The following is a 20109-nucleotide window of genomic DNA, read 5'->3' on the forward strand; positions in this document are numbered from 1 at the left end:
ACATATCCATAGTCTAAATATGGAATTTTTATAGTTTTCTTAATAATAATACCTCATAATTAAAATAAATTTAGTCAGTGGTGCTATAATTTATTTTGATGGTCCCCCAGTGCATTGTCCTTGTTAAGTGGTTACTTCCTAGGTAATTCCTTGATATTAACAACATACATTAAATATGACATATTTACTAAATAGAAAAGCCACCTATATTTAAATTGAACAGTTTTGCTGTGTATACTAAACTATGACTGTGGCTTTCCATAATTTTAATAAAAATGTATAACATTGTTTTAAAGTATTTATGTACCTTGCATATTTATATAAATATATAACTATAAATATAGAAATGCTTTTTCTCAACCAATATTGTATTGAAAGTAACTAAAATGAACAAATTTTGCAACACAATTGTGGTTCTTATGTATGCTGTGCTTTATTACTTCTCATCATTGGGGAAATGAATCCTTTCTTATTTTTCTACGCATTTACAAAATTTAATTGCTTGCTCGATGTTCTCACTCTCACACATTCTTTTTTCCTGTTGTATTTGGATTGCTTATCTATTTAGTGCCATCCTTGACATATTTTGATTTAAGAGTTCACAGTAATTTCATATCCTGATCTAGGTTTTAGTCTTTTGTATACTGTTGCAGACTTTAAAGATAACATTTTCCTGTTATCAGCGATCTACGATTTATAAGACATACACCACCTTACATAAGTCACATATCTAACTTTGAGTGTGACTAGATTTTTCAAAATGATAAACCAGTTTGAATGTAAGTAGGTCTTCTGTGCATTTTAATGTTTCTTATAACACCCCTTTTGTTGTATACAAACCTGAGGGGCAAAACATCATAATTTTGCAGCTACAGAATCTTAGCAATACAAAACTGGGAATGCAAACTACTTAGAAACATAAATATCCCATGCATTAAGCCAAGAGCAGAAGTTAGGCTAACAAAGTTAGATGAACAATGCAATGCAGAGTTCAAAAGTTGTGGACTCACCATTTGTCAGTCATTGGAAAAAAACCAGGATATTCAGTCTTGCAGAAGATACATGAATTCAGCAAATCCATTCAAGGAGGTGATTTTCCAGTGAAAAGTTAGACAAGCTTGACTCAAGGAGCACCCATGACAGTAGTCTAGGCGAAAAGGAGATAGGTAGAGCATGGTGCAAACACAAAAGGAAGATACTAGAGAAAACAAGATGAGTTTTAAAATTTGAGGCAACCGATAAATTGGGCAGATATTCAGGTTTCAAAAGGGCTAGAATACCTGATGAGGAATCCTTGGGGTTTTAAGGACACAGATTACATCTTCAAGTTACGTGAATGAGGGAATAAACATTACACAGCCAACTCCTCAAAAGATAGCTAGAGTACAAATTAAGTGTATACATACATATGTTTACACATTCATGTATAGATATATAAAGACAAATAAATACATGAGTTAATGAATAAATGAAAAAAAATAGTGAAGTAACCAACAGTCATGAAGTGGCATACACTAAGTGCTCAATAAATGTAAGAATCCCAAATTTACCATCATTATGCTCCTCATAGTATTACAAAGCTGATACAAAATATTGGCAGCTTTTTGTATTAGACATAACATTAGCCTCCCAAATATATCCTCACCCTACTTTCTGGAATCTGTGAATATGTTAAGTTAGACAATGGAGAATAGAGATTGCAGATGGATTCAACTAATCTTGAGATGGGAAATTAACCTGAATTACCTGATTGGGATCAATGTGATCACAAGTTTCCTTAAAGTGGAAGAGGGAGGAAGAATTTGTGTCAGGGTGATATTATATGAGAAAGCTTTTATTGGCTATTACTGACTTTGAAGTTACAAGGAGTTAACAAAGGATGGGGGTAACTTCCAGAAACTGGAACAGTCAAGAAATCAGATTATCCCATAGAATCTCCAAAAAGGAATGTAGCTGGGTGGACACCTTGATTTTAGCCCAGTGAAATCCATTTCAAATTTATGGCCTCCAAAACTTTAACTAACACAGTTGTGTTATCTTAGACCATTACATTTATGGTAATTTGTTATACCAGAATTAGGAGCCTGATGCATCGCCGTTCCTCTCTCACTTTTTTGATTTCTGGCATTGTCTGTGTTCCAATTTAGAAGCTAAAAGTACAAAATATTTGAAGTTCTATAAACTCTTGGAGCTAGGGCATTAGTATGTGACCCATTTTTGACCGACAATTCTTGAGAAATGAAATTAGAATAACAAACTCTGGAAAGAATGTTTCTTTCTTAAGAAAATAGATCCAAAAAAGAAACGACAGAAACAAAGAAACAACAGGTGGGGAATCACTGGAGTTTTAAGGACACAGATTAATTCAGTATTTTTTGTCTGGATTGGTCCTGTGTATATGTGATGTCTATGAATGACAACTGAGGACGAGGAATCAATCCAACTGATGAATAGCTATTTACTGGGAATCTGTATTAATACATTTTTCTGAATTTATCTTAAATAGTAATCTTAAACGCTATAAAAATTAGATAAGGTTAGTGTGCTGTGACTTTATTTTAATGAATCATTGCTAAACACTGATTTTTATGAGGGGGTCACATATTTTTAATGCTGTGTCTTAAAACCTTGCAATGGCATCATTGTAAGATTTTCTGTTCATTTCCCTAATGATTAGTGATGTTGGGCATCTTTTCATGTGCCTGTTGGCCATCTGCATTTCTTCCTTGGAAAAATATCTTTTCAGTACCTCTGCCAATTTTTAATTGGGCTCTTTAGTTTTCTTTTGATGTTGAGTTTTATGAGCTGTTGATAAATGTTGGATATTAACCCCTTACCAGTAATATAACTTACAAATACTTCTCCCATTCAGTAGGTTGTCTTTTCCTTTTGTCTATAGTTTCCTTTGCTGTGCAAAAGCTTTTAAGTTTAATTAGGTCCCGTCTGTTTATTTTTGCTTTCATTTACTTTGCTTTAGGAGACAGATCCAAAAAATATTGCTACGATTTATGTCAAAGAGTGTTCTGCCTATGTTTTCAACTAGGAGTTTTATGGTTTCAGATCTTACATTTAGGTCTTTAATCCATTTTGAATTTATTTTTGTATATAATGTTAGAGAATGTTCTAATTTCATTCTTTAGCATATAGCTTTCCAGTTTTCCCAACACTTATTGAAGAGACTGTCTTTTCTCTATTGTATAGTCTTGCCTCCTTTGTCATAGATTCGTTGATCCTAAGTACCTGGATTTATTTCTGGGCTCTCTATTCTGTTCCTTTGAGCTATGTGTCTATTTTTGTGCCAGTACCATACTGTTTTGATTACTCTAGCTTTGCAGTATAGTCTGAAGTCAGGGAGCAATAAGACATTCCCTCACACCTATCAGAATGGCAGTCATCAAGAAGAACATAAGTAACAAATGTTTGCCAGGATGTGGAGAAAAGGGAACCCTGTACACTGTGGGTGAGAATGTAAATTGGTGCAGCTAGTATGGAAGACTGTATAGAGGTTTCTCAAAAAACTAAAAATAGAACTACCATATGACCCAATAATTACACTCCTGGGTATATATCAGAAAGAAAAAAAAAAAACCACTAATTTGAAAAGATACGTGCACCCCAATGTTCATAAAACATTGTTCACAATTGCCACGGTATAGAAGCAATCTAAGTGTCCATCAACAGACAAATGGATAAAGAAGATGTGGTATATCATACACAGTGAAATACTACTCAACCACAAAAAGTATGACATTTTGACATTTGAAAGAACATGGATAGACTTGTAGGGCATTGTGCTAAGTGAAATAAGTCAACAAAGAAAGATAAATACTGTATAATGTCACTTATATGTAAAATTTTAAAAATGCACCAAACTAGTGAATATAACAAAAAAGGAAGCAGATTCACAAATACAGAGGACAAACTAGTGGTTACCAGTGGCGGGATGGTGGTGGTGGGGCAATATAGGGCTAGGGGATTAAGTACAAACTATTATGTATAAAATAGGCTGCAAGGGTATATTGTACAATGTGAGGAATATAGACAATATTTTATAGCTATCAATAGAATATAACTTTAAAAAATTATGAATCACTATATTGTACATGTGTAACGTATAATATTGTACATCAACTATAAAAAAATAATTCAACAGGGACCAAAAAAATTTTCCATTCAAATAGATTTTGGATTCAATATTCTTGTTTGAAAATTGAGATATTTACTAATCTTCTGTCTAAAATTCTATCCCAGGATTCTTCAAAGATTTCTGTCTCTAGTTAGGTAGGAAATTTACATATTTCTTTATTCTCTGTAATATAATTTGATGAACCAAGATATCTGAATGAATTTGGAGTCAGTAAGAGACTTGTTAAATATCTTTATCCATTAATGGTTTCATAAAAGAAAGCTTGCACACATACATGAGCCTGCTGACAACAATCTACATTCAAATTTGTATTTTTGTAAGATTTTGTTTGGAAGATTTTATTTTAAGCATCATTTGTTAATAGTTAGGTTTGCCTGTTTTCTATGGGCTTAAGAATGCAATTATTATCTGCAGTAGAGAATCCCTGCTTAATTCCTTAGACATTTTGGCAGTGGAGTTAATCAAGAATTGATACAAGAAAAAATTCCCACTTACACAATTCCAGATGAAATCAGAAAAAATGCATACTAGAAACTTACACTTCAAATGTGGCTCTTTGTATTGTCATGTTTATTCTTAGAATTACTGTAGCGCTCAGGACAAACTATCTTATTGTGTAATAATATAGGCCTCAGTTTCCAATTCTAGTTACACTCAACGGGCAGGTAGTTATTTAGGGAGACCATCCTCAGCGAGTGATTGGAGACCCATCTGTTTAAGGGCTGGCTGCCAGTGATAGCCAAAGACAGGGAAGATCCATCATTTTAAGTGGGGGATCAATGACTGAGAGTGTACTGTACAAAAGCAAGTCAAGAGAGTGTTATTTTGTATTGGGGAAAAGTCAGAATGATATTGACCCTCTCTAAGTCATGTAGAATTGGATTTAGGGACACAGTTTTTATTGTGAGTGCTCCATGTAGCTTGTTAAAGTCATTCAAGCAGCAGTAACACAAGGCACTTCAAGTCTCTACCTATCATTAAAAAGAATAAAAATATATCCATTCAACCACTCTTCAGAGAAAAAGAAAAAATGTCAATGTTGTATGTCTTTCAATCTCTCCTCTAGAATCTTTTGAAGTGAAACACACAATACACATTTAATACTCAAATACAATTTTCTCCTATCAAGCAGATGGGTTGTCTACTCGAACAGGATATAGTTCAATCAAGCATGAAATCATAGACTAGTAAATCAGGAGAGTACTCAAGATATCATCTATAAAATCTTGAATTAAATGTGACCTAGGGAAGCTAAGTGACTGCCTTCATGATTAAACAAACAAAAGAGGCTGGTAGAGAACTAAGGTATAATTAGAACTAAATATTCTTCGATTTGCATATTTTCATCTACAATAATATGATGCCATCCCAATTAGCCATTATCAAATAATTAAACATTTAGGAAAATATGATCATTATATATCAAACAATAACAAAGTAACAAGATAAAGTCCACTTGTGGATAATATAGTGAATTGATACCCAATATTCATCTCTTCTCATGCTATACTGCAAAGGCTGAAGACTGAAAAATTCAGTTCCCTAGAATTTCTTGACACTAGTATTTCATATGTTACTAAAAGCTCAGCCGGTTGGATAAGCTCACGCATGTTTGGGAAGTTGATACTAGACAAAGACTGTACTTTTGCAAGCGGTATCATTTGGTGTTCTCTAGTAACATCAGTCAAGACCTTTGTTTCCATCCATGGGTGTTGAGATGCAGGCTTAAATTCTGTCTGGATCTAACAGGCATGGTCCACTTCTATAGCCAATAATTGTGGTGGGACCATACTCAGGCCTACATTACAACTAGTGTTCCTGTGGTCAAGTGCAGTGGTTCTCCTTGATTGTGGCAGATTCCCCAGCCTTCCAGTTTAGTGTTTTTTTGTCATGCATCATTCTTGGATGCCCAATTAATGAAAAGTATGCTCTTTTAGCCTTCTAACAATTTAATAAGCACATATTTTCCTTGATTAAATACATTTCTCTCTTTCCACCTGAAATAGTTGGTATTTGTTACTTATAATTAAACCTTGACTAACGTAAAATTTTTGGTGTATCCAACATTTGCTAAAATATTCCAATAAAAGGATATGAATTAAGACTTGAATATGAAAAGAAGGCTTCACAAAAGAAATAGATTTAAAGTTAGACTCTAAGACAGGTAAGATTCTGATAGCCTAAGGGATGAGAAAATTCCAATTCAGATGTGAGAACTAACCTGAATTTACGGCAGCAAGAATAAACTGGCATACATCTACTTTTCAACCATGTACTGAATGCCCTTTGTATGCCAAGTAGTTTGAGTACAGTGAATTTTAATCACTGTTAACCCTGGCTTAAATATATTAGAGACTATATTTGGGAGAAAAAAATCTTTCTATCTATATCTATCTATAAAATAAACACCTTTTTACATGAGCTAAGATATAAGGTTTTATTTGCCTTTCTGGGCATTGACCTTCCTCAGATAGAACTCTAGCTCCTTGCTCTATAGCACTTAGCCATCTGCTTGGCCCCACTGGCCTGGTCTTGACGCAATGCATGCAAGAAACTTGCCTTGCTGGAATTGCTCCCCTAGAAGACTGCTAATTTTGGCAGTCTTTTTCCTTTCATCACATTTCTTCTGAATTTTCTTTGATCGTTTTTTGTTTAAAATCTCTTCTTACTCAGGAGTCAGCTTGGCCTCCTTCTTGCCACCCAGGGGCAGTGCATAGTGGGACTCTACCACTGTCTGTATATCAATGAGCACGATGCAATTCTTCACTAGGGTCTTGGTAGGGACCAGTTCATTGTTGGGTGCATGGTAGACAGTATCCATAACCCCTGTCCTGTGCAGGCAACACTCAGAGCCCCAGGACAAGTTCCCCACGTGCAGCCTCAAAGCCCAATATTTCTTGTTGCCTCCCTGCACACAGACTGTGTGTATGCAGCAGGGCCAATCTTGGTATTGGCGAGGGACATCCCAGGTCATACTTCTGCTTCTTGTGGTAGGTTTTTTTTTTGTCCCTGGTCTTGCGGTACTTGTGCCATTTGTTCAAGAGATGCCCATCACTCGTGGCTGGCTGGAAAGAACTTTTTTTTTCCCCCACCCATCATGAGGGGGTCCTTTAATAGAGATGGGCAGACAGGGAATGATGACTATACAGTTGAATTAATAGGAGGGAATTACAATAAAATCTCAAAAAGTGGAAAATATTGAAAGAAATAATCTTTGGAGGGTTTTGAAAAGGGAAGGACATAATAAAAACAATGTTTAAAGCATAACATAGGCAGTAATATATAATACAGTAGAGGAGCTTGACTGGAAGGATATTAAGATTAATGATGCTGGAAAGGGAGGCATAAATACAAGATCAAGGTCTTATAGGAAGGGATGATGTCAACAGGATAGGGATTCATTTTAGTGAGCAGTTAACTTTAGAAGGTAAACATTAATAAAGATTTTTATAGAAGGATCTAATGGTGATGAGACCACGGGTATAAATAAAGAGCTGTATGGAGGTAGAAAGAGGGCAAATGTGTGCTATATGATATAGCACTTCTCAGAAATGAGGGACGTTCTCTCCTGTCTGTGGGCTGTAGTGGGGTGGAAAGCTATAGTAATTGGAATGCAATGAAACAGAAAGTTGTTTAGGGGGGTTGTTTTGGGAGTTCACTACGAAGAATGTCAAGGATCTGGGCCAGAATAAAGCTGAGCAGTGTAAGTTTAATATAGGTCAAGTCTGCCTGTAGTATTCTATATATAGCCCCGTCATGATAACAGAGAAAATAAATTTAGATACTCTCTAAAAAATGTATGTAAATAGGGTAATTGCAGATGATCTGAAAAATGAATAAATTGAAATAATTCATAATGTTAGGATTTCTAAATCAATCTCAGGTTTAACATTAATATAAAAATCCTCTGAGAATGCCATACTTCAAAATTCTCTAGTTTGATTTCTTTTCTTCTAAAGTTTTGGGGTGTTCCACAATTTTCTATGAAGAAGACAATCTAGGTAATCTGGGGAGACTTTTGCTCCAGTATAAGATGGGACAGAGTACACCTCCGATGGAAAAGCTGATCTCTCCTCACCCCATCTAGTTAGCCTTCTGTTCGAAGCATCTTTCTTGGGAAAACTTGTATCTCCCAGGCTCAGCATAAACTTGTTCCCATCCACCTCTGCCCAAGTGAGGGGTGGAGCCTGGAAGAGGCTATCCTTCTCTGCCCTGCCTGGAGGAATCTTAAGGGAGAGTTGCCAGGAGCGGTCATTCTTACTAGTGTTAGTGTTCTCCCAGTGTTAATAGAGGGAGCTGCACTACTGCACCTGGGGAGTGTAAGGGAGCAGGGGATGAATTAGGAGAATGTGAATAATAAACAAGGGACTTCCACAGGCCATACTATCAGGCTCTACTCTAGGAGGAGGGAGAAATATTCTATCCCTGGTCCTGTCTCCCCCAGGAGCAGGGAGCAGCTTTCTCTCTCAGTATTTTCTTCACAATACCAACTGCCATCCTCATTCCAAACCCAGTGCGTTTTGAGGATAGAACGTGCTCTATCCTTTTGCTTCCCCACAACGTTCTCCATTTTGGTAGTAACTCAGTTTTTCCTGAAGCACAGCTTTGCCTCTTGCAAACAATTTAGAAGCTATCTAGAAGCTGGAATTATATGCCAGGGAGAAGACAGCAACCTGGAATCTCAGAGGGTTCTTAGACAGCAGCATGACCTGAGCCTGAGAACCTTTGGCCCAGAGAGTAACACATGCTGTGTCAGCTTCCCATCTGTGCAAAAGGAAGAGGATGTTTCTAGCTGCCGTTGCCATTGCTAATTAATCCTCCACCCACTATGGCACACCTCTCCACACACTACACCCACACAAACATTCCACTGTGGGCAATTGTTTTGAGGGCTTTAAAGGACAGACCAGGAGGAAAGGGTCTTAAGCAGAAGAGCATAGATGGTAGGTGCTGAATTCTACTGCACTGAGTTTGGACTTGTCGTTGGTCCAGGAATGACAGGGGAAATCGATACTCCGCATGCATCCCCTGGGGCTGTGGCAGGTGAATCTCAGGATACAGTTCTGCCTGAAATATGCCCTCAGGATCAGGAGCGACTGAGCAGTAACAACCTGAGCATGACAGTGAAGGCATATGTGATATGTTTTACCAAATCCCTCTTAGAGGCCCTCAGGATGTAGGCTAGTTGTTTGCATCATACATTCAGCAAGATCTTTTCGCTCCATGAGATGTTTAGGCTTTAAACATAACACAGGCTGATTGACAGAACAAAGTGGGATGGGGGTTTTGCATGCCTTGTTATTAGCACAATTTGCAGACAAGTCAGTGGAGTCCATATAGATTGAGAAGTTTCTATACTTGTTTAACAAATCAGTGAATGAGCTGAGTTTTTAAGTTACTTAGAAGTGAAATCTGATGCTTCCAGTTAATTCCCTCAGCAAAAATTTGCTGTGGACCTTCTGCATGTCAGGCACTGAGTAATCACAACAAAACTGGTTCATGTTCTCATGAAGCGTATAATTCAGTGGAACAGACAGATGAAGCAAAAGAAAACAAGCCAGCAAAGTCTGTTATATATAGTGGCAAGTAAAATCATGGTAAAAAGAGTAAACTAGGGTAATGTGAGAAGAGCCCACTGCACATAGAGTGATTGGCACTCAGCATGTATTTCAAACTTCCTCTGAAATGTCTTCTGTTCTACAGAGGCTAGGAAAATTGCAGTCAAAGTTTTAGATGAAAATCGGATTCTACTAACTAGGAGATCCAAAATGAGATGTTGAAGGCAGAAGTGAGGCTTCTTGGGGCTTACTTAGTGGTAAAGAAGTTGATTTTTTTTTTTTTTTGCATTATTATTCCAGAAACTAGTCACTTGTTTATTGGGAGTTGGGGGTTTATGGCAGTTGGTTGTAAATTCACCTCACAGATGACGTAATTTTAGCATTATGTTCTGGAGGTTAGTAGTTCCAGTAATGGCCTTCTGATTCCCCATCTTCCTGGTTATGATAGACAGGACTGTTCTGGCTGGGCAGCCAGCTGCTCCCACTCTGGGAGTAATTGCTGATGGTCAACCTGAGTGCCTACTCCTCTGTTTTTGTTTTTGGTTTTTTTTTTTAACAGAGGCACATTATTAGCCTTTCGCATCATCCTTAATGGGTCACAAATATCACACAGTCACAAATGAAGGGTTGTATGGAAAAGACAATGTGAGCTATTTTGTAGACCAGGTCTCTAGTGCATGAAAGTTCATCTAGACCTTGGAGCCAAAATAAATATTTATTTTGAAATTATAATTTTCAGAGAATAAAATATTAAGCTGCCACTTCCTTTTTAGTGTAGAAATTATTGTAACTGCAGACCTTGTGAAATAATTCTGAGAAGTTTGTATGGAAAATCAAAAGACTAATCTCCAGCCCTTTCACTAAATGTAATTCAGGCTGTTCTTTAATTAATCTGTAGGTCTCAATTCCTTCTTTTGTAAAATGAGGGGCTGGAGTCAGATGGTGTCCAACATTAATATTTTTAATTATCACTATGAGATTTAGGTCTCAGAGTTGGCACTAAAACAGTCCCCAAGCAGTAATTATAGAATGCAATTATGGAGGATGTTCCAATTACGCGATAGTCACAGGGAAAATAATTTGCACCAGTTAGGGTCATTGTTAACAATAACTTCAAGTGCTTTATGTAATCTGTCCTTATATATTTTGAGACTGTTACCAATTGCCTACACATTTAAAATAAATACTTCTTTCTGGGGAATTGAAATCATTACCCAGTTACTCTTTTTGTTTGAAAAATGCCTTGTTTTATAGAAAAACCTATTACATAACTGTATAAGCTTGTTTTTGTCAATTGTCTTTGCCCCCAAAATGCATCTTTTCCTAATTTCTTTAGCTATATGTTTTAGCTATGACTTGTGTAAAAAACACAATTGTTTTTTCAAAAGCAAATCTCAAACCCATTGTATTTTAATAAGATCATTTTATCCATTTATTTTTACTATAAATACTGATACATTTAGATGTATATCTATCACCCTTTTCTGTGCATTTTATTTGTTCTGATATTTCTGTGTTTCCTTTTCTGTCTTTTCTTGTGGGTTTTTTTTTTTTTTTGCATTTGTTAATTTTATCATTCCATCTTTTCCTTAACTAGTTTTTTGTAATCAATACTCTTATTAGGTATACCCAATATTTTCATTATTCTTTTCATGATTAATCTAAAGATGATAATGTTTTTACTTGACTTTTAAAGTCTCAAAGCTAATCTTTGTATTTTTCCTTTTCCTTCATAGAAAATTTTAAACACAGTAACTACTTTGAGTCTCTTTTCTATCACATGCTGTTTAATTTAATTCTGTTTTCTTATGTCCATAAGATGCTATTTTTGGTTCAGAAAGTTGATGCTGAAACACATTTAGCCGCATCCTTATTGCTTCTCTGCTCTCTTTATCCATTTTTGCATCTCAAATCTTCTTTCTTGGATCATTTTCTTTACTCATATCATCCAGATTTTCTTTTAATGATAGTCTGCTTGTGGGAAACTTCCACAGATTTGTCTGAAAATATCTTTATTTTATCCTTTATATTAGTTTTGGGGGCTGCTATATCAAAATGCCAGAAACTTGGTGGCTTAAACAACAAAAATTTATTGTCTCACAGACTCAGAAACTAGAAGTCTCCAAAGTGTCTGCAGGGTTGATTCCTGCTGAGGGCTTTGAGGGAAGAATCTGTTCTGGGTCTCTCTCCTCGCCTTGAAGATGGTTGTCTGGTTTTTTCATCTCTTCTCATTGTATTCTCTTTATGTGTGTGTGTCTCTGGACTTGAGGACTATCTATTGTTTACCTGAGATCTTGTGTGAGAAGGGCTGCATCCGCTATGTAAAAGGATGAGATTTCTTTCTTTCTTCACAATCTCCAGCTGACTGTCTATTCTGTACTCACATTTTAAATTCTTATTCAATAAGAACTGCGTCCTTTCCCTTCTTTTCTGAAGATGGTTTGGGATTGGCAGGATATTTTTAATTTTATTTCACCAACAATATGTATTCAACCCTCTTACTCCATACTTCATATCTCTTAACCTCTCTTTCTCTTTTTTTCTTCTCTCTGTGCTGCATTGTGGAAAACTTATAATCTACTTTAAAATTCAACTGTTTATCTCTTTGGCTATGTCTAGTCAGCTTTTAAACCTGAACACTGAACTTTTTTTCAGTTAGTGCATATTTTATTTTTGCAATGTATTTATTTCAGATTTGCTATGTATTACTTACAATTTTCCTCAGAATTTCTTCAAATTGCTTTTATTATTTTCAGAAAATAACAAGAATACTATCTTCCTTTCTTACATTCTGTTTCTTTTAATTACAATATAAATAATTATTATAATTCTGTTAGTTCAATTTTTATATGCATTTTCAATTGAAGTGTCCTATTTCCTTAGAAATATTTTATATATATATTTTTTCATTTTCTTTTGAAAATATTTGTGTGAATTCTTTGGGAATTCTGTAAGAATGATGTTGTGTTTATCCAGAGAGAATTTTTTATTTCCATCAAAAAACTAGAATTCTATTGAGCAGATATATTAAATTCACAGCTTGAGTTTTTTAAACTTTGTGAGTGCTAGAAATTTGGGCTGCATGTTATATATGTATTACGAAAAAATCTAGCAGCATACAATGTTTCTGAGGGTCAGCAATCTGAGAGCAATTTATCTGAGTGATACTTGATAATAGTCTCTCATAAGATTGTAGTCAAGTTGTTGTCAAGGCTCAGTGATCTGCTCTCAAGAAATCTCACTCACTTAGCTGTTGGCTGTAGACTTCATTTGTTTGTAACATGTACTTCTTCATAGAGCTGATCTCAACATAGACTGAGTAGAATGAAAATCAAAGAAAGAAGAAGGGGGAAACATCTAGACTTTGAAGCCACACACTGTCACTTTCTCTACTATGTTTATTAGAAATAACCAAGTCCAGCCCATCTCAATGGGCAGAAACTTAGGTTCTGTCTCCTAAAGGGAGGAATATCAAATAATTTATAGGCATGTTTAAAATAGGTTGTGAACTCCAATGATAGCTGACTAGTCATTTCACTTCTCAGGCACAATTGTTTTCCTTGCTGTGCTTTTATCAAGGCAGGTTTTCTTGCAGTTGTTTCAGAGTGAAAACCAACTGAACCTCAGTAAGAACAGCAGAAATTGGGGTGTCTTAATTTGACCTACACCTTCAGCTTTGGGATAGTCTTGAAAGCCAGTATTCTTGCAACCATGGTACAGTTATGATAGCCATCACCTTGCAGCCGCTGGATGGGGCACACTGTTTGGAGTTCTTCATAAATTTCCATCTCTAGAGCATTTGATCTGTCTCACAGTTCCCTGGAAAAGCCTCATTCACATGTACATGTTATATTGATACTTGAATATTTCATTTATTTTCCAGCATAATTGCTGTTGTGTTTTAAATTTCTGTTCCTACATGTTTGTTGCTAATATATAAAAATATAATCAATTTTTGTGTGTTGATGTTTTATTCTGCAAATTTGAGAACTCAGTTATTAGTTCTTAAAGTTTTTTTTGTTGATTCTTGGGGTTTTTTATGTACATAGTCATGACATCTGCAAATCAGTATAGTTTTCTTTCTTTTCAATCTGTATGCCTCTTTTTTCCTTTCCTTGCCTTATTGTACTGAATAAGTCTTATATATCTAAGGACACGATAGTGTCTGGAAATGTACCCACACATCCACAGTTATTTGAAGATTCACAAATTCCCCAAAGCAATTTATGGGAAGTGAAAACTTTTTCTATTAAGGCACTAGACAACTGCATAACCACATAGAAAAATTAACTTTGACACCTATCTTACGACTGTACAAAAATTATCCTGAGCTGAGATTATAGACCCTAAACATAAAAGCTTAAAAGTACAAAGTATCTGAGAGAACACTTGGAGTAATATATTATCCATCTTTGGGTAGCAAAATTTTATCTGAGAGGACACAGAAATCACTAACCATAATTGAAACAAAATGATAAGTTAGACCTCATCAAAAAATTTAACTCCATAAAATGTAGCAGTAGGAAAATGAATATTCAAGCCATAATCTGAGAGAAAATATTGATACATATGTCTATCAAAGGGCTTGAATATTCAAAAACACTAATAATTCCATAATAAGGAGATACACAACCTACTTAAACTTGGCTAATTTTAAATAAAAATCAAATTTTAAATTCAAAATAAAGAATGGTTAAAAGATGGTTATAAAGAGTGTATATATATATATATATATATAGACAATAATACATGAAAAGGTGCTTCTTATTATTAGTCGTTAGGTAATTAAAAATTCAGATCACAATAAGATAATATTTCACACCCACTAAAAGTGCTATATTTAAGAATATTGATTTTTACCATATATTGGTCATACTATATGAATAAATGAATACTATATGAATATATGATGATAGAAATAGGACAGTACTTACTTCTAGGCTGGCAAAATCTATCTAAAAAGGAAGAAGAAAGAAACTTTCTGAGATAAGGAAATACTTTATATCTTAATTGGAGTTTGGACTTTGTGGTTTAACCTTGGCAAAAATCATCAAACTCAATGCTTGAGATGTGTGTATTTCACTGTATATAAATTTTACCTTGATAAAAATTACAGTAAAAATATGATCTACCCACGTATAGCACAGATATTTTATATACCAGTAAGAGTATTACCCCTTCAGTTTCTCCTAAAACTAAATTATAGGCATGGAACACTAGGCGATGATGGCATGGCAGTGTTGGGGTGGTGACAGAGAATGGCCGCTCTGTAAGTGTTCTATCACAAGACAAGCAAGCTGAGAGGTATGATTGCAGGTTTACTGGAGGAAGGTTTCTTGTTCAGAAGGTGATTTGAGGATGGAGGACATTTCTTCTAGAAATATCTCTGACTCTTAGTTAAATTAGATATGCTTTATAAACAAAATAGAAATAGTGTTTGTAAATAGCACAAAATATTTAGAAGACTAAGAATCCAGGGCACTGTGATCATTAACTAACTTCACTGGAAAGGTCGCATACACAGGCTACTTTCTCCTCTCCTTATTTTCCTTCTCCAGTCTCTCTGCATATGCTCAAGGACGTTGTAATCCTTAGTATCATCTTCAAAACCATGGGGCACTATATTTGCTCTCTGGATTGACTATAACATACAGAATTGATTGAATTTTCTTTATTAAACCTGGATATATATTTTTTCCAACTAACTTTTCGTGGTATCATAGGATAAATTCATAATGAAGCACATTGAAGCTGAAAAGAAAAATGGATAATGGAAATAACATGAGCATTGGTTTTCCTACTAACGGTACTCCTCAGGCAATAGCTTCTCTCTCTTTTCTTGAATTTCTTCGTCTATAGCTGGAGTTTCAAGGACATCTGGCTTAGAGATATAAAAAGCTGGCTAAATCTTAACTCTGCTTCTCATGGCCTGGGAGGACCTCACCTTAGGCAGTCAGTTAGGCTTCTAACACCAGCATTTCTTCTGTGTTTCTTCTGTTATGCTCGGCTGGGAATGAATTCTTTAGCTTGTTGCATTAAACTGTGACTTCTGTAAGAATTTCTTGTCACAGAGCTCACTTATGCCAAATTTCAAATGATCTTGGTAAGACTGCACTGTTTTTCGAAGTAAAAAGGTAACTGAAACCGACATTTAACCAGAATCTATTAGTCAATAATCAGGATTCAGCATTTTCTGAATTAAAGTTTGAAGTGTTATTCCATTTGTAAGACATGGGAAAAATGCTGCCTGAAAGTAAACTTTTGTTGTTATTTTTGGTTTGTTTCTCCCATGTAAATCATTATTATTCAAGGTTTCAGTTGAAGAGAATTTCATCAAACTTTGATTTGATAAGGTTGTATTTTTTTTTCCCTTAAAATCTGTTTGTCCTAGACTTCTAAAACTAGCTATGTAGGAAAGCACCAACACTTTCCTTCTAATTAAAGTGCTGTTGGCATAGAGTGTATTTTATGCAAATTGATGTCTGTTGGTCAAATAGACACGCCAATGATATCTTACATCCATAGTGTCAACTCTCTGATACCTGTAAAATTAAATTTCAAGTGTCATGGAAAATGTCTGTAACATTTATCAATATTCTTATCTATTTGGTCTAACATAGCTTCAGATAAAGATTTTATTGATTTGGGAACTGTCATGAATAACTGTCTACATACACGTCATACTATTAGTATTATTGGGAACTTAAAAGCATCTAAAGTAAAAAAAAAAGATTTTCATTTAATAGGGGAATTTATGGTCTTAAAAATTGTGTAATCCCACTTAATCTGTAACATATCTACTTAAATGAATAAGTCACGGAGCATCACCCCGTGAGCCCTTCTGAAGGAAAAGCTCAAATCAACTGTCACATACTTAATTATAAGTTCAGAGGTAATTCACTCAATTTTTGTCACACACAGTTTAAAGACTTTTAGCAATTTCATACGAAAAAAGCCAAATCCTATGGAACAGGGCCCAATGTCTAGGTTAATTACAGCAGCAGCCTCTTCTGAGTGAGAAAGATCACAGCCATCTGATTATAACACAGCATTAGTGTACTGATTCAGATGATATGCGAGTCCAATGAAACCCCTCAAAATTCAATCATGCAAAAACTGATGGTGTGTAAAGTGACGAGAAATACAGTTAACAAAACATAGTGTCACATTCAGGTTTAAATACAAGTTGAAAAATAAGTAGTTAGTTTTTATTATTTAGGAAGTGCCTTGGTAATAATACAAGGCAGTAAGTGTTTCAGCGGTAAGTTGGTCCTTGAAGTATACAGCACTATGAGACCACCCTGGGTAGTACATATCTCACCCCGGCTTTAGAACCAAGCAGTAACCTGGATGAGTTGAAAGGGGAAACAAAGAAAGAGGCATTTGGTAACATGTATAATTATAGATAGCTAAGCCCACTAGTTGAAGACCAGCTGGAGATCTGAAGATGTGTTAATTCTGTCGCTAAGTTACTTCTCCCACATTTCTGTCTTGTTGGCACTAGGTAGTTAATAAATCTTTTAGATCTGTATCTTCTTGGCTATGCCTGTTCTACAAAGTCATTGGGAGGGCTGCTTGAGGAAACCCCAGGATGGGAAAGTCTCGCTCTTCTGACATGCTGAGTGAATCTGCCGGAGATCCGACCAATCCATGTATCCTAGTGTGGAGCCTTGCTTTTATTATTGTGGGAATGGTATGCCAGTCCACAAATATGAGTCCCTAATAGCGTGTATCTAGATGGATGTTGGTCTTTTCCCTGGTATCACTAGTCCACTGTGTTGTATTTAAAATAATAATTACTACTTCAAAAAGGAATACATATAAAGTTGCTAGCTTCATTCAAAATATATGGGTCTTTGCTTTTGCTTGTATTTTATAGACAGCATCAGTTTCCTGTTGTGTCAATTTCCTACTAAAAGAATGTTTTGCCTTTTTTTCTCTAACATTAGAACTGTAGGAATACTATTCTAAAATGTGTATAAATCCCTTATTTTGTTATACAAATACTTAAGAAATATTAAAGCAGTACACTACAGGTATGTAATTTGTGAATAAACCTGCATTTACCCTATACCACTCTCTCGTGGTAACTCAGAGTACCAGGAGCCTGAGTACTTCCGTGCAGGTTTAGGGAAGAACTACATTAAGATCTCATTAAATTGCATGGATCTAATTTAGAATTTACAGTGCTTCAGCTTTGTTTTAGGCTGACGTTTATCTCTATGAGCTCTATAAGGAAAGAATTTGTTAATCAAATTAATAGTATGCATAAAGTGAAGACTATTTCAACCTACTTAAGATAGTAAGTGTTTTAGAGCTCTTAAAGCACTTTTGAAGCTCCTGTTTGCTGTCAAATAATTGAAATGCTAATCTTAAACAGTTCTTATCTAAGCAGTACAGTTCCCACAAGGGATTCACCTAGATAAGGATTCTTCATCAGATGTACAGTATAAACGTGATAGTTTTAGAGTAAAACTGTATTTTTAAAAAATCTATAATTCAGGGTTTACACCAATTCGGAAAGGAATTTTCTCCAATATTTTGAGTTCTCTTTATTATATTGTTAAAAATACTATGTACACATATATTTAATTTTTTTTTAATTTCTAGATTGACTTGACCTATTTCATTTGAACTTGGTGTTTATAGTATTATATTATAGGAAGTATTTACGACATTACACTACATTTTTAAAAAATAAAATAATCTTGTCAAAAATATTTTCATCTCAGGAGTAATAGAATACCACTATTCTCTTCATTTTCCCAAGTGAAGTTAAAGATTAGCTAAAACTTGTAGGTATTAATTAAAGGCAATTATAACATAGCAACAGCAACATGTCATATGTAGTAGAAATCAGAAGTGTGAGAAATCACTAATAATAAATTGTAATAGTTATAATTATGAAAAATTTCCAATTAAATTTGAGTGCTATGATTTTATGTATTATGAATCTGTATTAAAAATAAATGAGAAGCTAAATATGTGATCATAGAAATACATTTGATTGAATTACGGAAGTGGGAGGATGAAATGGAAAGTGAAGAAGGTATTTTAGATTCTACTGCATAGAGGGGCAGGTCCTTTTCACTACAGTTATTACTTAGCACAGCAAGGGCTCAATCAATCATAATAAGAGTCTGATATGGCAAGCATGGTCACTCCCTCAAGAACAGATAAAAAATAAGACCATTTTACTAATAAATCCTTTGTTGAAATATATGTTCTCATGCTTATAGTTTGAAATTTATGGACTATACACACTGAATTGTACTGTTTATTCTTACAAATAAATCATACATTCTTCTGGGACAAAGAGTGACTAGATGGTGCTACATATTTTTCTATAGTGGCAGAACACATATTTTGATGTTTATATTACTTTTTACTGTATTAAATATTCTTTTGAATCCCCATACTTGTTAAAGGAGCATAAAAAATAAGCTTGTGTAAGACTTATTGTTTGTATGTTAAATATATAAAATTACATAAAAATTATAATATAACACAATATAAAATATTTGGGTATGTGTTTATATAGTTTCAATATAAGGAAATCAAATTTACAAAAATAATGTGACTTGGGTATTCTACAGGCTAGTGAATGGCAGAACTAGGACTTAATCCAAATTCTTCTCACTTCTAACTTGGTGCCCTTTTAGTGGCCTCACAGTTTTAAAACAAAAGTAGACTTTTTTTAGGAGTGTAAGGTAAGAATTAAGCTGCTACACTGAATTGAGGAGGTGGAACCAATAAGAAAATAGAGTAAGTTCCTTCCTAATGGTTGGGTCAATAAGAGCTTCTTATAAATAGATTCTTTATCATTAGGGCCTGAGTTAAATCTGCAAAGAAGCAAGAACTCAGAAGTCTTGGGGAAATAATGTTTTCATTAAAGATGTCAAAAATCTAGAAATAGCAAAATTAAAATCATGAAATCAGTAAATAATATTTAGTAAGAATTTATTGATCTATGTGTCTGTTTTTGTGCCAGTAATGTATGTTTTGATTACTGTAGATAGTGTAGTCTGAAGCTTGATTCCTTCATTTCCTTTCTTCTTTCTCAAGATTGTTTTGGCTGTTCAGGGTCTTTTGTGTTTCCATACAAATTTTAAAAATTTGTGTTCCAGTTCTGTGAAAAATGTCATTGGCAATTTGATAAGGATTCCACTGAATCTGTATATTGCCTTGGGCAATATGGCCATTTTAACAGTTTGAGTCTTCCAACCCAAGAGCACAGTATAGCTTCTCATCTGTGTTATCTTCAATTTCTTTCATCACTGTCTTATAGTTTTTGGAGTACAGGTCCTTTGCCTCCTTAGGTAGGATTATTCCTAGGTATTTTATTTCTTTTGATGCAATGGTAAATGGAATTGTTTCCTTAATTTCTTTTTCTGCTTTTTTATT

At 34.7% G+C, this 20109-nt stretch overlaps 1 long non-coding RNA gene and 1 pseudogene across 7 annotated transcripts in view; one reads left to right on the forward strand and one right to left on the reverse strand.

Moving 5' to 3' along the window:
- LOC135323329 (uncharacterized) overlaps positions 1-20109 on the forward strand; it is a 430798-nt gene that overhangs the window by 164888 nt on the left and 245801 nt on the right. The gene's annotated exons all lie outside the window — the stretch shown is intronic.
- LOC105087804 (small ribosomal subunit protein eS8-like) lies at positions 6392-8717 on the reverse strand (annotated as a pseudogene).

This window comes from Camelus dromedarius, chromosome 2 (genome assembly GCF_036321535.1).
Source record: "Camelus dromedarius isolate mCamDro1 chromosome 2, mCamDro1.pat, whole genome shotgun sequence".
Lineage (NCBI taxonomy): Eukaryota > Metazoa > Chordata > Mammalia > Artiodactyla > Camelidae > Camelus > Camelus dromedarius.